This window comes from Rattus norvegicus, chromosome 12 (assembly GCF_021556685.1).
Source record: "Rattus norvegicus strain SHRSP/BbbUtx chromosome 12, alternate assembly SHRSP_T2T, whole genome shotgun sequence".
Classification (NCBI taxonomy): Eukaryota; Metazoa; Chordata; class Mammalia; order Rodentia; family Muridae; genus Rattus; species Rattus norvegicus.
The window spans coordinates 46,639,646-46,656,583 of NC_141545.1; the positions used below are offsets into that span (position 1 = coordinate 46,639,646).

A 16,938-nucleotide genomic window follows, 5' to 3' on the forward strand; every position below is an offset into this window, starting at 1 on the left:
CTTATCAAGTGGAATTGGCACCTTCACAGATATATCCTCTGTACTTAGATGTCCCTGTTCCCATTACCAATGGAGCCGACAACTCACCTACTTGTAGGAACACAGCCACCAAGAGTCCCAGAGTTTATTGTCTTTTATATTGTCTCAACAGAGGATGCAGCTCAAGACCATGATATGGAACTATGTTCCTTTGAAAAAAAATGTTAGCTCCCAGTATTTTTTGTGTGCCAAGTCATTTTAAAATATTCTGGCTTTTGCCTTAACCAGTAAAAGAATGTTACAGTCTACCAACACACACACACACACACACACACACACACACACACACACACACACACACAGATGCACATGTATTTTAGCATGTAAGCATGTAAGCACTCCCATGTACTTTCATGCATGCACTTGCACAAATGCACATAACATATGTAAGAATGATCTCATGCACATGCCCTCCTCACACGTACTGGGAGGAACTAGCCTGCACATGCATGTGCACACGCAGGAGATCCTGAACAACTTTTGGGAATTGAAACAAAAGAAACTAAGAAAACATCCCAGGGAAGAGCAAAGGAGCAATGAACTCCACTCTGCTTCATTAGGCAAGGGAGACAAGATAGTGATTTCCCGTGACACTGCCCACCATTGGTGGAGTGCATGAGTCTGAACTCATGCACACGATGTGGACTCCTCTGCTCACTGGCTTGCTAAAGCTTGACACAGACACTCTGTTTAAAGGACGGAGATGACCAGGGGTTGAACAGTGAATGACTTTGGAGTAAAACCACTGGGAAGGGCAGAAAAAGAAAACACAGAAGTATAGAGGAAGAGATGGGATACCAGGGAGTGAGGGAGATGAGGATCTAGAGAAGAGATTGGCTGCCACGTACCACAGGGTGGGGACAGAGAAAGGGTGGTGATTGTTGTTCAAGTTTCATTCAGTTGCTCTGACCAGCACCAGGACTAAATGCTACTGAGGAAAGAAAGTTTTCTTGCAGGTGACGGGTCACAGTCCATCCCTGGAGAGAATCACCTCAAGGACTCAAGCAGGAATTGAAAGAAGAAGCAATGGAGGATGAATCCCCTCTGAAAGAGTGCTGGGGTGCCAGCCTCCATCTTGTAAGCTGGTGGATATTCCTAGGTCAGCTGTTCACAAAGGGCTGTAAACCTCTGGGCTTAAGCCCTGAAATGATCATGGTGGTGGAAACTGACTCTGGGACAGATAATTCCTATGCAGGCACACTGACATTGTGGGGCTGCTGGCTTTCACAGGCATGCATGTGATCTCACAACACACAGAATGCACACAAGGTCAAGGAAACATGCCAAGGGTATGTTTACAGAGATTGGGATAATTAGGGCTGAATTTTATGATCATGGTTACAGATGCAGTTCAACCGTAGGGACTCAGCTTGCAAAGCTGAGGTGCTGTCCATATCGAGATATCTCTTGGGAACAGTGGAGTGGGAAACAGATGTGTACCTGTGTTTATTTGTGCACCTAGGAAACGGGAGGGGACGTGGGAGCCTTTAAGGAAAGTCCTGTTGAAGAAGGGTCAGTAATGGAACCACCCTCTTGAAAATGACCTAACAATGCAGAACCTTGGTAACCAGGCAACCCACCAGTCAGAGCAAGGCCTGCAGGCTCACTTGTCAGAGACAGTAGAGAGGGCAGGATGTTTTCTTGCTGTCTTGGGACTACTCGAGGCTCAGGCCTCAAGAAAGACAAGAGGGAAGGCCATAATGGTGTCTGGAGGCACGGGGTTCACTCTTGCCTTCAATGCCTGTGGCCATTTTCCCAAAAGGGAACAAATTTGACCAAGGCCAGCCAAGGACAGGACCACACAGACCAGGTAACCATGTTCTTTTCTCTGTGTGCTTGGCAGAGAAACAATTCAGGGGAGCTTGGATGAGGAGAACCAATCAGAAGGCTGCAGGTGTGCACCAGGTTGAACCCTCCACTTTGATCTCTACTCAGGTGGAGGATGCTTCTGCTCAACAGGACCAGATGCAGCCCCGGAGAGAGTCCTGCACCAGGGCACAGACTGTGGTTGAGCAGATGAACACCCTGGTGCCTTCTCTGCAGGAAGGGGACCCCTTCATTGTCCTGGCTTTTCTGTCTACATACTGAAGTTTTGCCAGCCCCCTCCTGGTATTGGATCTGCTGTTTGTGAGGTGAGTGCCCATCTCCAAGCCTGTAGTTCTCAAATCCTCCTGTTGGTTCCAGGAATCAATCTCTCTCTCTCTCCCTCTCTCTCTCTCTCTCTCTCTCTCTCTCTCTCCTATTCCATCTCCCTATCTTTTCCATTTCCTTCTCCTGTTCTGTCACTCTCCCTCTTCATCTCAGTCTCTGTCGTCTCTGTCTCTGTCTAAGTCTCTGTCTCCATCTGTTTATTGTCTATATAATTGTCAGAACCCATTAGCATGCATTAAGCAATTCCTTCTCCCAGGTTTGGTCCAAGTGACCAGAGCTGAGACCCTAAAATGGATGTAACCAACCCCTCTACCTTGAAAAAGCACTTTATCCTTCACCCAGTGTTTCTGAGGCCTCAGTGGATGCAATTCTCTCATATATAAAGGAGGTTCTGAAAATTTTAGAGTACCCACTAGAGATGTGTCCCAAGTAGAGACCCATGAAGGATAATCCAGGAAACCATGTGACCAAGGAGATGTCTGGATAGAGAAGCCTGTGTTCAACCTTTGCACAGATACATTGAAAGCACCTATTGTGTGCAGGTGAAGTGCTAATTGAGAGCAGCCAGAACTGCCAGTATTAGGTGAGGGGCCTGGATCTTTCCAGGTGACATTCTCTCTGGTCTTCTCTAGGTACACATACTTCAGCCCTTATTCTAAAGAGGATGAACAAGTAAAGAACACCCTCCATAGCTTCCTGGAAACATGGCTGGACAAGAACCCTGAGGACTTTTGTGACCCATCAGACATGTTGCCTCTGAAACACCTGAAGGCCTACTTGAGTGTGTACATGCCCAACCCTGATCTTAGTGTCCGTGTCACGAGGCTGCTGACCCAGCTGCAGGAAGAACGTGCCAAGGATTCCCAGGCCAAGGATGAGGAAGAGTGGGATCTGGGGAGACACACATCCTCAGATCCACAGATTGAATGGGTGTAAATCAGCATGGGAAAGAGACAATCTGGAGCCAGATCCAACTTGGGCACCAGAGGAGGAGGGCACAAAAACCTCCAGAAGTTTCTTTGATCCGTGAGTAATTGCAAGCAGCAGCCCAGAGAGCACACGTGATAGCAGCTGTGGAACCTGCGTCTCAGTATGTCTGTAGATACAATGTATCTTTCAGTCATCTCCTGCTTGCTACAGTGGGCCTACCTATTTAGAGAATAGCCCTGTCACCTGTGATCATCAATTGGAGTCTGTCCTACAGCTGAGCTGCTGCCCCTGCCCCTCATGATCAGCTGCTGACTTCCATCCAGCAGCAGTTCCAACCCCACAGCCAGCCTTCCCCTCCCCTGAGAAATAGCCTTTTTACTCCTTCTGATGTTTTCAATGTTGTGTTTATTTTGAGTACTGGTTTTTAATAAATTGTTAGTATTTGGTTTACATTGTCTAAAAATGCTATCAATAAGGAGAGAAAATATCTACCAATTATGAATATTCTATTTGATATATTATTTTAAGTTTATTTAAAGTTGTTTAAGGAACAAAAATAAAAAAATAAACAAGCATTTAAAACAATTGACATGCTGAAATTATATGTTTAAGCATCTTAAATAGTCCTTTTTCTCGAGAAGGTATACAAGTCACTACTAAATCACATGTAATACTGTTCAATATTACCTTTCAGTAAACTTCAAACTAAACCTGAGGAGGGTACCACTTTTGTCCAGTGGTAACAATTCAATTCACACAGAAGTGGCTACATTTTACACCCAGATATTCCAAGGATTGGCGAGGATGGAGAATCTTAGAATCCTGGCACATTTCTGGGGCACATATAGAAGACCTTATCTACTTTCGGAAATACTTGGCTAGTTCTTCAAAATTACAAAGGCAACTAATTTGACTTTGTTCCTCTCTTGATGTGTAAATCCCCCAGAGAATTAAAATCAGAAATCCAAACTGCACAGGTGTTGTTCTGTAGAGGGACTGACTAATTGTAGCATGTGCTAATACATGCTACAGCACAGGCAAGGCTCAAAGTTACGGAGCTAGCCAAGAAGCCAGAGACAAGTCTAGAATTAGGCAAGCATTTCTATAATGAATAGATCTATGCAGGCAAAGAGATGAGAGTTGGCTTCCCATGATATTTTGGAAGGAGAAAAAGGTTTTGAATGGGTAGGAAGGTGTTCATCGAATGAAGAATATATTTTGTGAGCGTACACAATGCATTTTGATTATATCTACCCCCTCATCACCTCCCATCTACACATCCCATGACTTGCAAACAAGACTCCATTCTGGTATTAATTAATTAAATTATTTTATTTATTATTTATGATAATTGATGATTTAATATTTCAATTTTATTCACTCTCTGCATCCAAGTAATGTGGATCATGTAGAAACAGGTATATCATCATTGTCTTAGTGCACAAATGCAGTCAGTCTACCACTGGTCATTTCCTCAAACCAAAATGAGGTGAGGATGTCAGAAACCCCTTCTCCATGACTAAGAATAGGCATAAAATACCTTACAACCAATAACATGGAATCCATATTATACACACTAAGGACATGCAGAGTTAAAAGAGAAAAAATCCGTATATAAATAATAATGAAATATAGAAAGTAAATTACAAAAAGTCCTGATAGGACATTATGAAACCAGGAGCCTCCTCCATAGATGGAAATGGGTTCATTTTCTGTTGGCCGTTTGCTGATGAACATGAGGACTGCACTTAAATATTTGTTTCCCTAGAGACCCCCTTAAAAAAAAACTAAACTTACAATTGCAAGGGGTTATCAAGTGGAGATTATCCTGGGTTAAGAATGGGTGCATGAGGCTACTTCTCCAGTTTAGGACTGAGTGTTCCAAGGTGTCTCACTCTACATAAGATCTGCTTATGGGTCTCAGTTTGTCTTGTGATCTGCTTCAGGAGGACGCTTCTCTGATGTTGGTTGAGCAAGGCAATCATCTATGAGCATAAGAGATCATTAGGAGTCACTGTTTTCCTCTTTCTTTGGTAGAATGGTCCTATTTAGATTTCCCCCAGGTCTCTGAACTATCATATCTATTCTCAGGTTTTTGGTCAGCCAAGCAGCATCAGGTGTGGTGTCCATGTCAGGGAGTGAATCTTAAGTCCAGTCAGACATCTCTTGGTTACTCCCACAATATTTGTGTCACAGTAGTACATGCATATCTAACAGACCTGACACCATCATAAGTCAAAGGGTTTGTAGTATGGTTATGGCTATGTTTTTTTTTTTCTTGGAAACGTGGAGAAAGTTTTCTAGGGGAGACTTGATGCCTGCAAGCCCAGGAATCCCAGCTTTGGTTTTCTCACATCTCAGACTGCACTCTCTATTCCTGGAGCATCCGCTGACTCAGTGTAAGCTACTGTGATGAGTGCAGTCAAACTCTCCATGTTTTGCCAGCCTAATGGCTGTGGTGACATGGACCAACAGTACAGATCTAAACGGAATTCCCAACAGAACACTCTCGCTTAAAGTAATGCACTAAGAGAAATGTTCAACATCCTTAGTCATCAGGGAAAAGCAAATAAAATGATTTTGAGATTCCCTCTTACCTGACAGAATGGCTAAAACCAAAAAACCAAGTAACAGCTTGTGTTAACAGGGGTGTAGAGCAAGGGGAACGCTTTTACATTGTTGGTGGAAGTGTAAACTTGTACAATGATGTTGGAAGTCAACACTTTGGCTTTTCAGGAAAAAAAAATACATACTAGCTCACTTGCTAAATTATTGTCATACAGTCTTTATTGGTAATGGCTAGGAAAAAACCTAAAGTCCTTCGACTGAAGAATGGATAAAGAAAGTATTTTACGTTTACACGCTGGAGAATTCTACAGCTGTTAAAATCAATATCCTGTTCCACCCTGGCAAATGAAGGGCACATGAAAACAAATACAATATAAACTCATTTATACGTGGGAATTACTTTTAAAGTCAAGAACAAGTGTGCTATAATCCACAGGCCCAGAGAAGCTAAGTAATAAGAGGGCCCAAGATACAGATGCATGCATCTCGCTGCAAAGGGGAAACACAATAGCCATCTCTCTTGGTTGTACTGGGGTGAGGTGTAGTTAAGGGAGGAGTCCTAATGAAGGGTAGGGATGGAAAAAGGAGGAATCCCTTGGGGAGGACAATGGGGAAAAGTGTTGGGAGTATGATTTAGGATTGTGAGGTATCTCTGGGACAAGCTGGAAACCTAGTGCAATGGAAAGTTCTAGGAATCTGTTAGGGGTAATCCCGGATTAGATTCCTAGTAGTTGGGTATATTGAGCCTTCTCCTATAACCAGAAAGACTTCCAGCTGACAGATTAGACTATCAGCCCAACCACAAAACATCTCACCTACGTTTTGTACTGCCTACAAGACATGCCATAGCAAAGGTGGCATGGAAATTGTGGAAGTGTCCAACCCATTGACACATTTGAGACCTATGCTGTGAGAGCATGTCCACCCCCCCCCCGCAATGCCTGGAGTACGAAGAACCAGAGGCTGGACCGCCCAGGGGAACAGATGCATACAGAGACAGGGTAGAAAATAATGAATAGGAAAAAAATGCCAATGAAATGATTTCTAATAATACTCTGATATACTTGGAGATTAGTCCTACCCTAATTGTCATCAGAAAAGCTTCACTTAGAAAAATGATGGGATCAAATGCAAAGACACACCACCAGACGTTGGGTAGAGCTTGGAAAACATTGTGGAGGGATTGGAGGAAATTTTGTAGGAGCTTGGGGTTAAAGGACACCAGAAGAAAAAAGAAAGATCCAGCCAAGCCGAGACCACAGGATTCAGGGAATAAACTGTCCACCAGAGACCCTGCATGGGGACCCATAGCCTACATTTGACCGACCTAGGCTCTCAGCAACTTGCAACACTCGTGTAAGTTCATCTTCTTGTAAAATCTTTACAGTGGGAGCAGGGGCCGTCTCTGACTCTGTTGCCTGTGCAACTCAGCCGTGGTGACCCTTAGCACTGAGGCTACAGTTGTAGGGACTCTGCAGAAGGTGGCTGCAAGGTAATGAGTCAGGGACAGGTGTAGAAACCCCAGGCAAAGGCAGCAAGTGCCAGGGTGGAGCACGGAGGGCCAGGGACACAGCGTGACATCTGCAAAGCGGTGCTAAGAAATGCCTTGGTTACTCCAGTGGAAAATAGAAAATTAAAGTCTGCATCTTGGAATGTGGCTGCTCTCATCAGGAAGCCGAGAAGGGCTGCTGAGGCTCTGAGCTCTTGGAGAGCACCCTGTTAGCCAGAGAGAACTGAAACAAACCCTGAGACTTGCTGCCTTCCGAGACACAATGTTGGGGCACAGCCATTCCTTGCCCGTGCTCTGAGTCAAGCCTTGCTTGTACTTGAAGAGCACAGACCTGGCCTCCCCTACTTCCTCAGAGAGGCCAGGAAGTTAGTGAGTGACAGACTCACAAAAAGCAACAAAGAGGGCCTGTGATTTTAAAAAAGAAAAAGTCGCCCCCCCCAAATTATCTCAGAATTTAAAAAAAAAATCTTTATTTGATTTTTTTTATTTTTTTATTTTGAGACAGGGTCTCATGTAGTCCAGGTTGGCCTGGAACTATGCAAGCGAGGGGGACCCGAAAGTGATCTTCTCATTTCTACTTCAGGAGTGCACGGGCCACATCTGGCTGATGAGATTCTGAGAGGGAACCTGGGTAGCCACTCACTCTACTAACTGAGCGACAACTCCAGCCTTTTAGTTTTTTTTTTAAGCCCACCAACAGAGCCACCAAGTCTCACTGTGTATCCCAGGCTGTCCCTGAGGTAGTATTCCTCCTGCAGTGACCTCCCCATGGCTGGGATCACAGTTGAGTTCATTGGAGCCAGCTTGGAGGGTTGTTTGATCTGGCCATTCTTTGACCAATGGAAAAGAGATCTTTGAAGGGACTCCTTGTGGATCCTGCTTGGATAGCACATGAAACAAACAAAGGTTTTTTTTTTCTCTGTGGCGAACAGTTGTTCTTGTTGGTCTGTTCTAGAGATTTGTTTTTAGGACGTGGGTGGGCAGGTGTAGAATCTGGAGGTCTGGTTAAAATGCCAAGGAGGACTTGTCTAGCACGCACAAAAACTTGGGTTCCGGTCCAGTCCTGTAAGCAAACAGCCAAACCAGTTCACAAATACACATGAAGCAAATGTGGGTTCTGCTTTAGCAGGTCTAGGTGGAGCCTGAGACTCTGCGTCTATTCTTAGCCCCCAACACAATGCCCCTACCCATCTCCTGGGCACACTGAACAGTCGGGCCATGGGGAATGGTTTCCCCAATATTTTCCTTTTTGTGTGTGTGTTACGTTGGCTGTGACGGGAAGTAACACACACACACACACACACACACACACACACACACATTTTATGCTGCCATCTGACAAGCACACCCATGTAATTGGAATAAAAGTTTTAAGAGGCAATACCATGTAATGCACCCTGATATTTTATCTTCTGTTTTGGACGCAAAGCAAAGCGGTGCTGATCATAGAGCCATGAGACTGATTCACTCCTTCTCTATCTGTGATTCTTGAGTCCCTTAGAAAGTTCTGCAAAACAGAACTCTAGAGAGTTCTTCCACAGTGCAGATGCTCAGAGACATCCAGCTTCCCCAGTGCTTTGCTGGCAATGACTGAATTTGGCAAACGAAACAAAACTAGACCAATAATAACCGGAAATGCCAACCCACAGGAGAGCCTGTGAACAGGTTTGTGAGAGAGACCTGCAGAATAGCAAAAACGAACACAGTTGAGCCCCCAGGATTCAGAACATTGATGTCAACAAGCATGGATCTCTGAAGCCATGTCAAATGAGACTGACTACAAACTTCAGATACACTCACACTCACAGATTCTGGGGTTAGGTCTTGGACATGTTTATGGCAGGGGAGAGCTGAAATTGGAGCCATGCTGGGGCATAAAATTCTGCCCATCTCAGTTAGGGTTTTATTGCTTTGAACGGAAACCATGACCAAGACAACTCTTATAAGGATGACATTTAATTGGGGCTGGCTTACAGGTTCAGAGGTTCAGTCCATTATCACCAAGGCAGGAGCCTGGCAGCACCCAGGCAGGCATGGTGCAGGAGGAGCTGAAAGTTCTACATCTTCATCTGAAGGTTGCTAGGAGAATACTGACTTCCAGGAAGCTAGGAGGGGAGGGTCTTAAAGCCCACACAGACAGTGACTCACCTACTCCAACAAGGACACACCCACTCTAACAAAGCCACACCCACTTCAACAAGGCCACACCCACTTCAACAAGGCCACACCCACACTAACAAGGCCACACCCACTCTAATAGGGCCACACTTTCTAATAGTGCCACTCCATGGAGCATATACAAACCATCACACTGTTCCACCCTGTCCCTTGCATATTTATTGCATGCTACAGGGGTTCTTGACCCCAGCCCTGACGTGTGGTTGGGTAGTTCTTTGTCACAAGGATTTCTTTTGCCCGGAACAGGCTTCAACACCATCCCTGCCTCCACCACGAGATGCCCAAAACGTCTGCAGGTTTTGTCCGGAATCTCCCAGATAAGGGTCGCAAACAGAGCCTCTGGTTAAACGGAAACAGTGGATAATGTTTCAGTGTGTAGAAGATATCCCTTGGGATATGTTTATATTAACATTTATGCATCCCAAACCCGCGCATCTTGTCCTATTGCCAATCGTGGTCTCTCCCCCAGTTGGAACATTCTCTGGGGTCAGGGGAAAATGTGACCAATGTTAAGGTTTCACCAAACCTGCCAACCTGATCTCAATCTCTGGGGCCTGCGTGGTAGGAGGAGGGAACAGAGTCCTGCATGGTGTCCTCTGGCCACCACATGGGTGCAATGGAATATGTACACACCCCTGCTCTCACAGACAGACAAACAAACAGATGTAACAGATGTAAAAATCATTAAAAAGAGAAATGCTCAGACATGCCCACTGCGTGGCTGAATGAATGAATGGGTGAATGCAAAGAGTAAATGAATCTCCTTTTCCAACACAGGTGTGGGTCCAGCTGTGTGCCCCGCCATGGCTGATCCAAGGATTGTGGATGAGCGTTCTGTTCCGATGAAAGTGCTCTTGTCTCACCAAAATATGCGAATAATCACGTTCCTTACAGCGCTGTTGAGGCTCTTTTAACAATACCTCTAAAATGCCTCCAAAACTATATTAAAACAACGTTTTATAACCTACTCCTGCCTAGGGGAAGAGGTAGAAGGGTCGTGAGTTCGAGGCCAGCTAGACCACATAACACAAACCTATCTAAAATTATCATCATCATCAACAACAGGGAAACATAACAAACCTATCTTAACAACAACAACACAACAACAGCAACAACATAATTTTAGAGGTGTTTCTTGGTGCAGGAAGAGATCACACCTAATTTGGAGATAATTAAACCTCGAGTAAAGATGATCCATTTCCTGATTAGAACAAAAACGGACACAATTTCTTCTCTGCTGGGCGGTTCCATCTTCCTCCCACTCAGAGGCGCTGCCTGGTTTCAGGAACATCTGGTGCTGAGACGAGAACTTTCTGTGTTTCCATCATTTAAGGCAATTATGTTAACTGAAACCTTCCCGGGGCCTTATCCGAGCCCATGAGATAGTTAGGAGGGCCACGAGGTCATTTGCATAATCAGCATGCGATTTGCATATACTTTGCATATATCCTACCTAGCTCTGTGTTGTTATGTGTTACTCGATCTTCGGAAAGCTTTTGCATTCATTTTATATAATAATAGGTTAAGGTCTCAGGACATACAAGGGACGTGCTCTCCCAGAGCTGGGACGAGGGAACATTTGTTAGTAGAAACTGTGTGCTTACAAATGATACTCAGTTAAACCCACTGGACCTGAAATTTGGCTAGGGTCCCGTTGTTGAGGGCCACATGGCTGGTCTGGAGCTAGAAGCTGCCTTGTCAGGAACAGTTGGGCCTCCCTGGGTGACTGTAAGGTGTAGCCAAGGTCGACAGCCACTTATTTTAGCCCGACAACAAACCTTTGCAGAGTATTCCTTACCTCATGTTGAAGGTGGTAACCGAGGCTTAGAGGACAGGGTGGGGGCGCGGGGGTCGGGGGGAGGAGCTGCTCTTTGTCGTTAACTTGAAGAGACACCCAAGCATCCTGTGTGTTCAGCTCTTGTGCCCATGTGTGTATATATGTGTATGCATGTGTGTGTGTATGTGCATGTACATGTGTATACTGTGGTGTATGTGTGTACATGTGTGTGTGTGCACACTCATGCCCATATGTGTATATGTGTGTATGCATGTGTATGCTGTGGTACCTGTGTGTACATGTGTGTGTGCTTGTGTCCATGTGTCCATGTGTGTGTGTGTGTGTGTGTGTGTGTGTGTGTGTGTGCATGTGTATACTGTGGTGCACATGTGGCGGGTCAGAGGATAACTTTATGGGGTTGGTTCTTTTCTTCCATTTTTACATGGATTCTGGGGTCTAATTTAGGTTGTCAGGCTTACACAGAAGTGGCTTCACTCATCTCGTCAGCCCCCCGAAATGACTTTTAAAAGAAGGAATGAATAGAACCTTCTCATAGATGACACGTAGAGTTGGGGATGGTATGTGACGTTCCTGAGGTGTCTTGACTGGCATGATCACCTCCGAGACAGAGCAGGGGGGCTTGGTCAGGATCAGATGATGGTGATATCTCGACTTTGGCTCAAATCTCTGGTTTATGTAGAATCCAGCCTGGATGAGACCAGAGTATTCCCTCTTGTTTTCAGGGCTCCTCTGGGCTGGTGATGGCTCTAAGAGAACATGTAGAGAGCACTGAGGATTGGTGCTGGTGCAGATCCAGTAGGGCTGAGGATCAGAGTAGACGGGGAAACAAGTGACATTTTGTGGTTCAGAAGGCCAGTTCTTTTTCCTTTCTCCCCGAGTCCATCTGTCCATCCGTCCATCTGTCCCTCCCTCCCGGCATCCTTCCCTTCTCCCCTTCCTCTCTTCCTTAATTTGCTTTGTTTCCTTCAGCATTTATTGAGCTCTGTAGCAGAGATAAAAGCAGACCAGGGCTGTGTCTTAGCCGCCAACTCTCCAGTCAACGGCAGAGTTCGGGAGGAAACTGCAGTGTTTGGCTCTGCGCCCCCTGAATGGGAAATGACTGGAGGTAATAGTTTCTGTTCCCCAGAGGAAAGAATAAGGACATCACTTAAATGGCTCCCCCCCCCCCTCTGCATCTGGTTGTCAGCAAGAAGAAGCAAAAGCCACCACATTTTTCTCCTGCCAAACACGGCCCTGGAATTGAGAGTTTTGGCGCCAAGCCAGTCAAATATAAATCCATTCCTTCAATCCTTCCTGAACCTCTGCCAGGTGAGCGTCTCCAGTGCGGATGATGGAGATGTGTTAAAACACAAAGCAAAACCCTTTTACCCGTGGCATCCTGAGTGATGGGAAACGATTGGTTCACAAGGATCTGGGGGACAGGGCTCTCAGCAGAGAGAACTGAAGTGCAGAACCTACAGGGACTTAAGGCGCAGTGGGACAACGTGACTCATGGAATGGAGTAGAGGAAATGTTGGGGCAATGGGCAAGATCCAGGAGGGAATGTAGGGTTGCTGGGAGAGAGGCCAATAATGACTTTACCAGACAAGCATGACAGCACTGGCTGTTGGGAGAGCAGAGGCAGGAGTGGGAGCCTGGGCTGCGCTTGGAGGTGATGAAAACGCAGGTAGGAGATGATGGTGGGTTGGAGCTGAGGGTAGCACTGGAGAGGATCGGAAGAGGTACCTTGACACCTGCAAGGTCTATGCTGGCTCGAGTGAGGTCACCTCTCCTACAGGGAAAGATTGGCAGGGGCGGGGGAGGGGAGCAGTCCACAGGCAGCTAAGGGTCAGCGTTGTCCTCTGCTGTCTTCCTTTTAAGCAAGTTCAGAGCCAGGCCCCAGAAGCTCTGAGAGGTCCTGCAACGAACAGTCGTACATCTGCTTGATGTCACATGACGGAGCATGTTGTAAACTCACATGGCAATGACCTGAAGCTCTTCTTTGGATAACATCCAGGGTTAGCATGTTAGGGTTGGGTGCGTTTGTATGTAGATGCATGTGTTAGAGAGAAAGAGGAGAGAGGGGAGAGGAGAGAAGGAGAGAGAAAGAGGAGAGAGAGAGGTGAGAGAGGTTAGAGGAGAGTGAGAGAGTGTAGAGAGAGAGGAGAGAAAGACAGAAAGGTGGAGAGATGAGAGAGAGAGAGAGAGAGGGGAGAGAGGGACAGACAGGTGGGGGGGAGAGAGAGATGAGGGAGAGAGAGAGAGACAGACAGACAAGCAGAGAGACAGAGAGATAGAGAGACAAAGAGATAGAGGAGAGAGATAGAGAGAGATAGAGAGACAGAGAGAAGAGACAGAGGAGAGAGATACAGAGAGAGAGAAGATAGAGAGAGGGGAGAGACAGAAAGATGGAGAGAGGGGAGAGAGGGAGGGACAGATAGAGGGGAGAGAGAGAGAGAGAGAGAGAGAGAGAGAGAGAGAGAGAGAGAGAGTCTGAGAATATCTGTACTTGCCCAGGATATGACAGTAACTGACACGTAGGCCGTCCTTTAATTCTGATAGCTGCGCCTTGCTCTTTGCACCCCTGGATCTCTGCTGTGTTGGTCACCATTATCTTCCCTTTAACTTGGATCTTGCCCTGTGTCTAACTTAAGGGGATCTCCACAGTCAGAGAGCTGATGGGAAAACCCAGGTGTCTTTCCTAGAGCCCTCCGTGGCTCCCCATTGTCTTCTGAATGCTCTCCTCTGCCTTCTTCATACAGCACTCACAGTGGCTTCTACCTGCCCCTTGGCTCCTTCACTGTGAGCTTGACTAAGCTAGATGTCTAAATGTTTCTTTACACTCTCTGTCACCTCTGATCTTCTGCGCATGTCTGTTGTATATATGCTCCTGCACATGGGGTTGTGTATTAGTTAAGTTTCCCTTGCTGTGATAAAACACCAGGACCAAGGCAACTTGAAAGAGAAAATGTTGAATTGGCTTACAGTCCCAGAGGGTCAGAGCCCATGGCGGTGGAGCTAAGGCACGGCGGCAGGAACAGCTGAGAGCTCACATCTCACATCTTGACCCACAAGAAGGAGGCAAAGACTTAATTGGGAATGGCACAAATCTATAGAAACCACGAAGCCCACCACTGTGATACACCTCCTCCAGTAAGGCCACACCCCCAATCCTTTCCAAATAATTCCATTGCTGGGGACCAACTATACCAGTGTATGAGCCTATGAGGGGTCATTCTCAGTTGAACTACCACAGGTTATATGTGAATTGTATGCACACGCATGTGGAGGCTAGCATTGGACATTGCACATCTTCTACGCTTGGAATCTGATGAGTGGCTAGGTAGGCTGGCCAGTGAGCCCCAGGGGACCTTCTGTTGGCCTTCCCAAATACTACAATGCCAGGCATCTGCCATGCCTAGCTTTTCAACATGGATTCTGGGAATTGAGCTCAGGTCCTCACGCTTGTACTGACTGAGCCGTTATTCCAGCCTTCACCCCTGAGCTGCCATGCTTGCTTTGTCACTCCCTAAATACCGCCAACGCTTCTGTGCTCCACCTTTGGGTGGATGGCAGCTTGGCTAGAGGAATCTCCTGAGCTCTTGTGCAGAAGAGCAGACAACTCTTTTGTGTTGAAGACTCTAGCCTTTGTAGCCTGCCCCACAGATATTCTTTCTCTCCCCTTTCCATCAAGGATTGGATTTCATGATGGTTGATCTCCCTGTTTTTCATTTTGGCTCCACAGTCTCATGTAATGCCAGAAAGAACCATCAATGCTCAGGGTAGGCTTCTACTTTTAAAACCTACTTTAATAAGTATACTTAAATGCTTCAACCTCCCTTTTAGCCCACCTCCCACTAAAGGTAGTGGAAAGGAAAGGTTAATGGGGCCAAGGAGGAGGTGGACCTTTGTAGAAACAGTTCTCTGAGGCGGGTCCAACCTGCGTTGTCAGGATGTCAGTAGGTTTAGTTTGCATGAATCAGCAGCAGTGGCTTGATCTACTTCCGAACACCATCATTAATCAGTCACAACAGTTCACTCCAGAAGAAACTGCAAGGCTCTCCATTCAGCTTGAGTCCACAGAAGCATCAAGAAGCAGCCAGAATACCACCAGAAATTCTTTGGTGCATTTCTCTCTATGAAGACAGGACAAATGATGACCAGCAAAGAGCGGTCCACTGTTGGGTTTCATTTATATCCTTTTCAAACATCACACGTTCTCTCAAGCATCCACTCTAGCAAAACATCGTGTGCCCTTTTCCCAGGCTGCTTCCAGAAAAACACCAGTTTTTTTCCTGTTCTCAGCAAAACACCTTCCTATGCGTCTGCTTCAGCAAAAACATCGCCTCAGAAGAGGGTTTCCAGAAAAACATCACATGGCACAACTGAGTCTCCAAAGAAACCAGAAATTTCCACTCCAGCCCAGTAAATCTGTACTGGATGAGGGGACAAGTGGGTGAAAGGAACTTTCTAGATCCTTATCAAGTGCAGGTTACTGACAGTGCTTCCACACTTGGCCCCTTGACATTGTATGCAGACACCTTGATTTGAGCGGCTTGAGATTGTCAGAGCTGGGAGGAACTCAGAAGGCCACCGCCTTTTGTCTTTGGCTTTACATCCAGTCCTACTTGGGGACTGTCTTGGGTTTCGTATTACTATGACAAAACACTGTGGCCAAAAGCAAGTTGTGGAGGAGAGGGTTTATTTGGCTTGCACTTTCACATCACTGTTCATCACCAAGGGAAACCCAACTGTGAAAAGCCATGGCTTTCTCATCCATTGTCTACATGGGGTGAATAATTGCTCTCCTTCTGTATTGCCTAACTATGACAGTACTGAATTTAGTCACTTACACTTTATTTACCACCTCAGTATTTATTACCTCAGTGGTAAATACACCTATTTCTATCAATTCCTTTGTATGTCGTCTTGGGGTTACTACTGCTGTGATGAAACACCATGGTGAAGGAAGTCAGGGAGGAAAGGATTCATTTGGTTTACACTTCCACATCACTGTCCATCATCAAAGGAAGTCAGGACAGGAAGTCAAGTAGCATGACAGGAGCTTGGTGGCAGGAGCAGAGGCCATGGAGGGGTGCTGCTTAGTGGCTTGCTCCCCATGGCTTGCTCAGCCTGCTTCCTTATAGAACTCTCAACCATCAGCCCAGGGAAGGCGCACTCACTCTATAAGGGGTTGGGCCCTCCCCAATCAATCACTAATGAAGAAAATGCCCTACAGGCTTACCTGCAGCCTGATCTTATGGAGACATCTCAGTCGAGGTTCCCTCCTCTTGGGTGACTTTAGCTCGTGTCAAGTTGGCATAGAACCTAGCCAGCCTTGAGATCAGCAATGACTCTAAGAGTCTCTCCTTTTAGAGACCATGACGAGGAGGCCATGAGTGGTTTCTAAGATTAAAGGCAAACCCTTGTTGGGAGTTCAGGGATAAGCAAGACCAGCTCTGGCCCTGAGGATTCTGGAGCTTGATGTCTAGGAATATGAGGGAGGCTCTGAGGGACAGAGATGCTCAGGGCATGGAGGATTCTGGAAACTCATTTGGGGCCTAGAAGCCGCATTCCTATTGGAGCTGTACAGGGTTGTGGCTAAGGCTATACCCATTAGAATGTGTCAGTAAAGAAATACCAGCTAGAAAGAGTTTAGACATCAAGATGTAGCTTTCTTCCCTCACTCCATTTCCTTCTGCTCTCAGGTGTTTTGAGGTTAGGGATTGTCGTGCAGACCAGGGAGACTTGGAATCTCAGTTCTCCCTCAGCCTCAGGAGTGCTG

At 46.2% G+C, this 16,938-nt stretch overlaps 1 pseudogene across 1 annotated transcript; it reads left to right on the top strand.

Moving 5' to 3' along the window:
• The first annotated feature begins 1,659 nt into the window (after window positions 1-1,659).
• Ralgds-ps2 (ral guanine nucleotide dissociation stimulator, pseudogene 2) lies at window positions 1,660-3,570 on the top strand (annotated as a pseudogene). The gene is made up of 3 exons (XR_015634373.1): window positions 1,660-1,849; window positions 1,975-2,171; window positions 2,823-3,570. The product of XR_015634373.1 is annotated as a ral guanine nucleotide dissociation stimulator, pseudogene 2 (transcript).
• The last annotated feature ends 13,368 nt before the right edge of the window (window positions 3,571-16,938 follow it).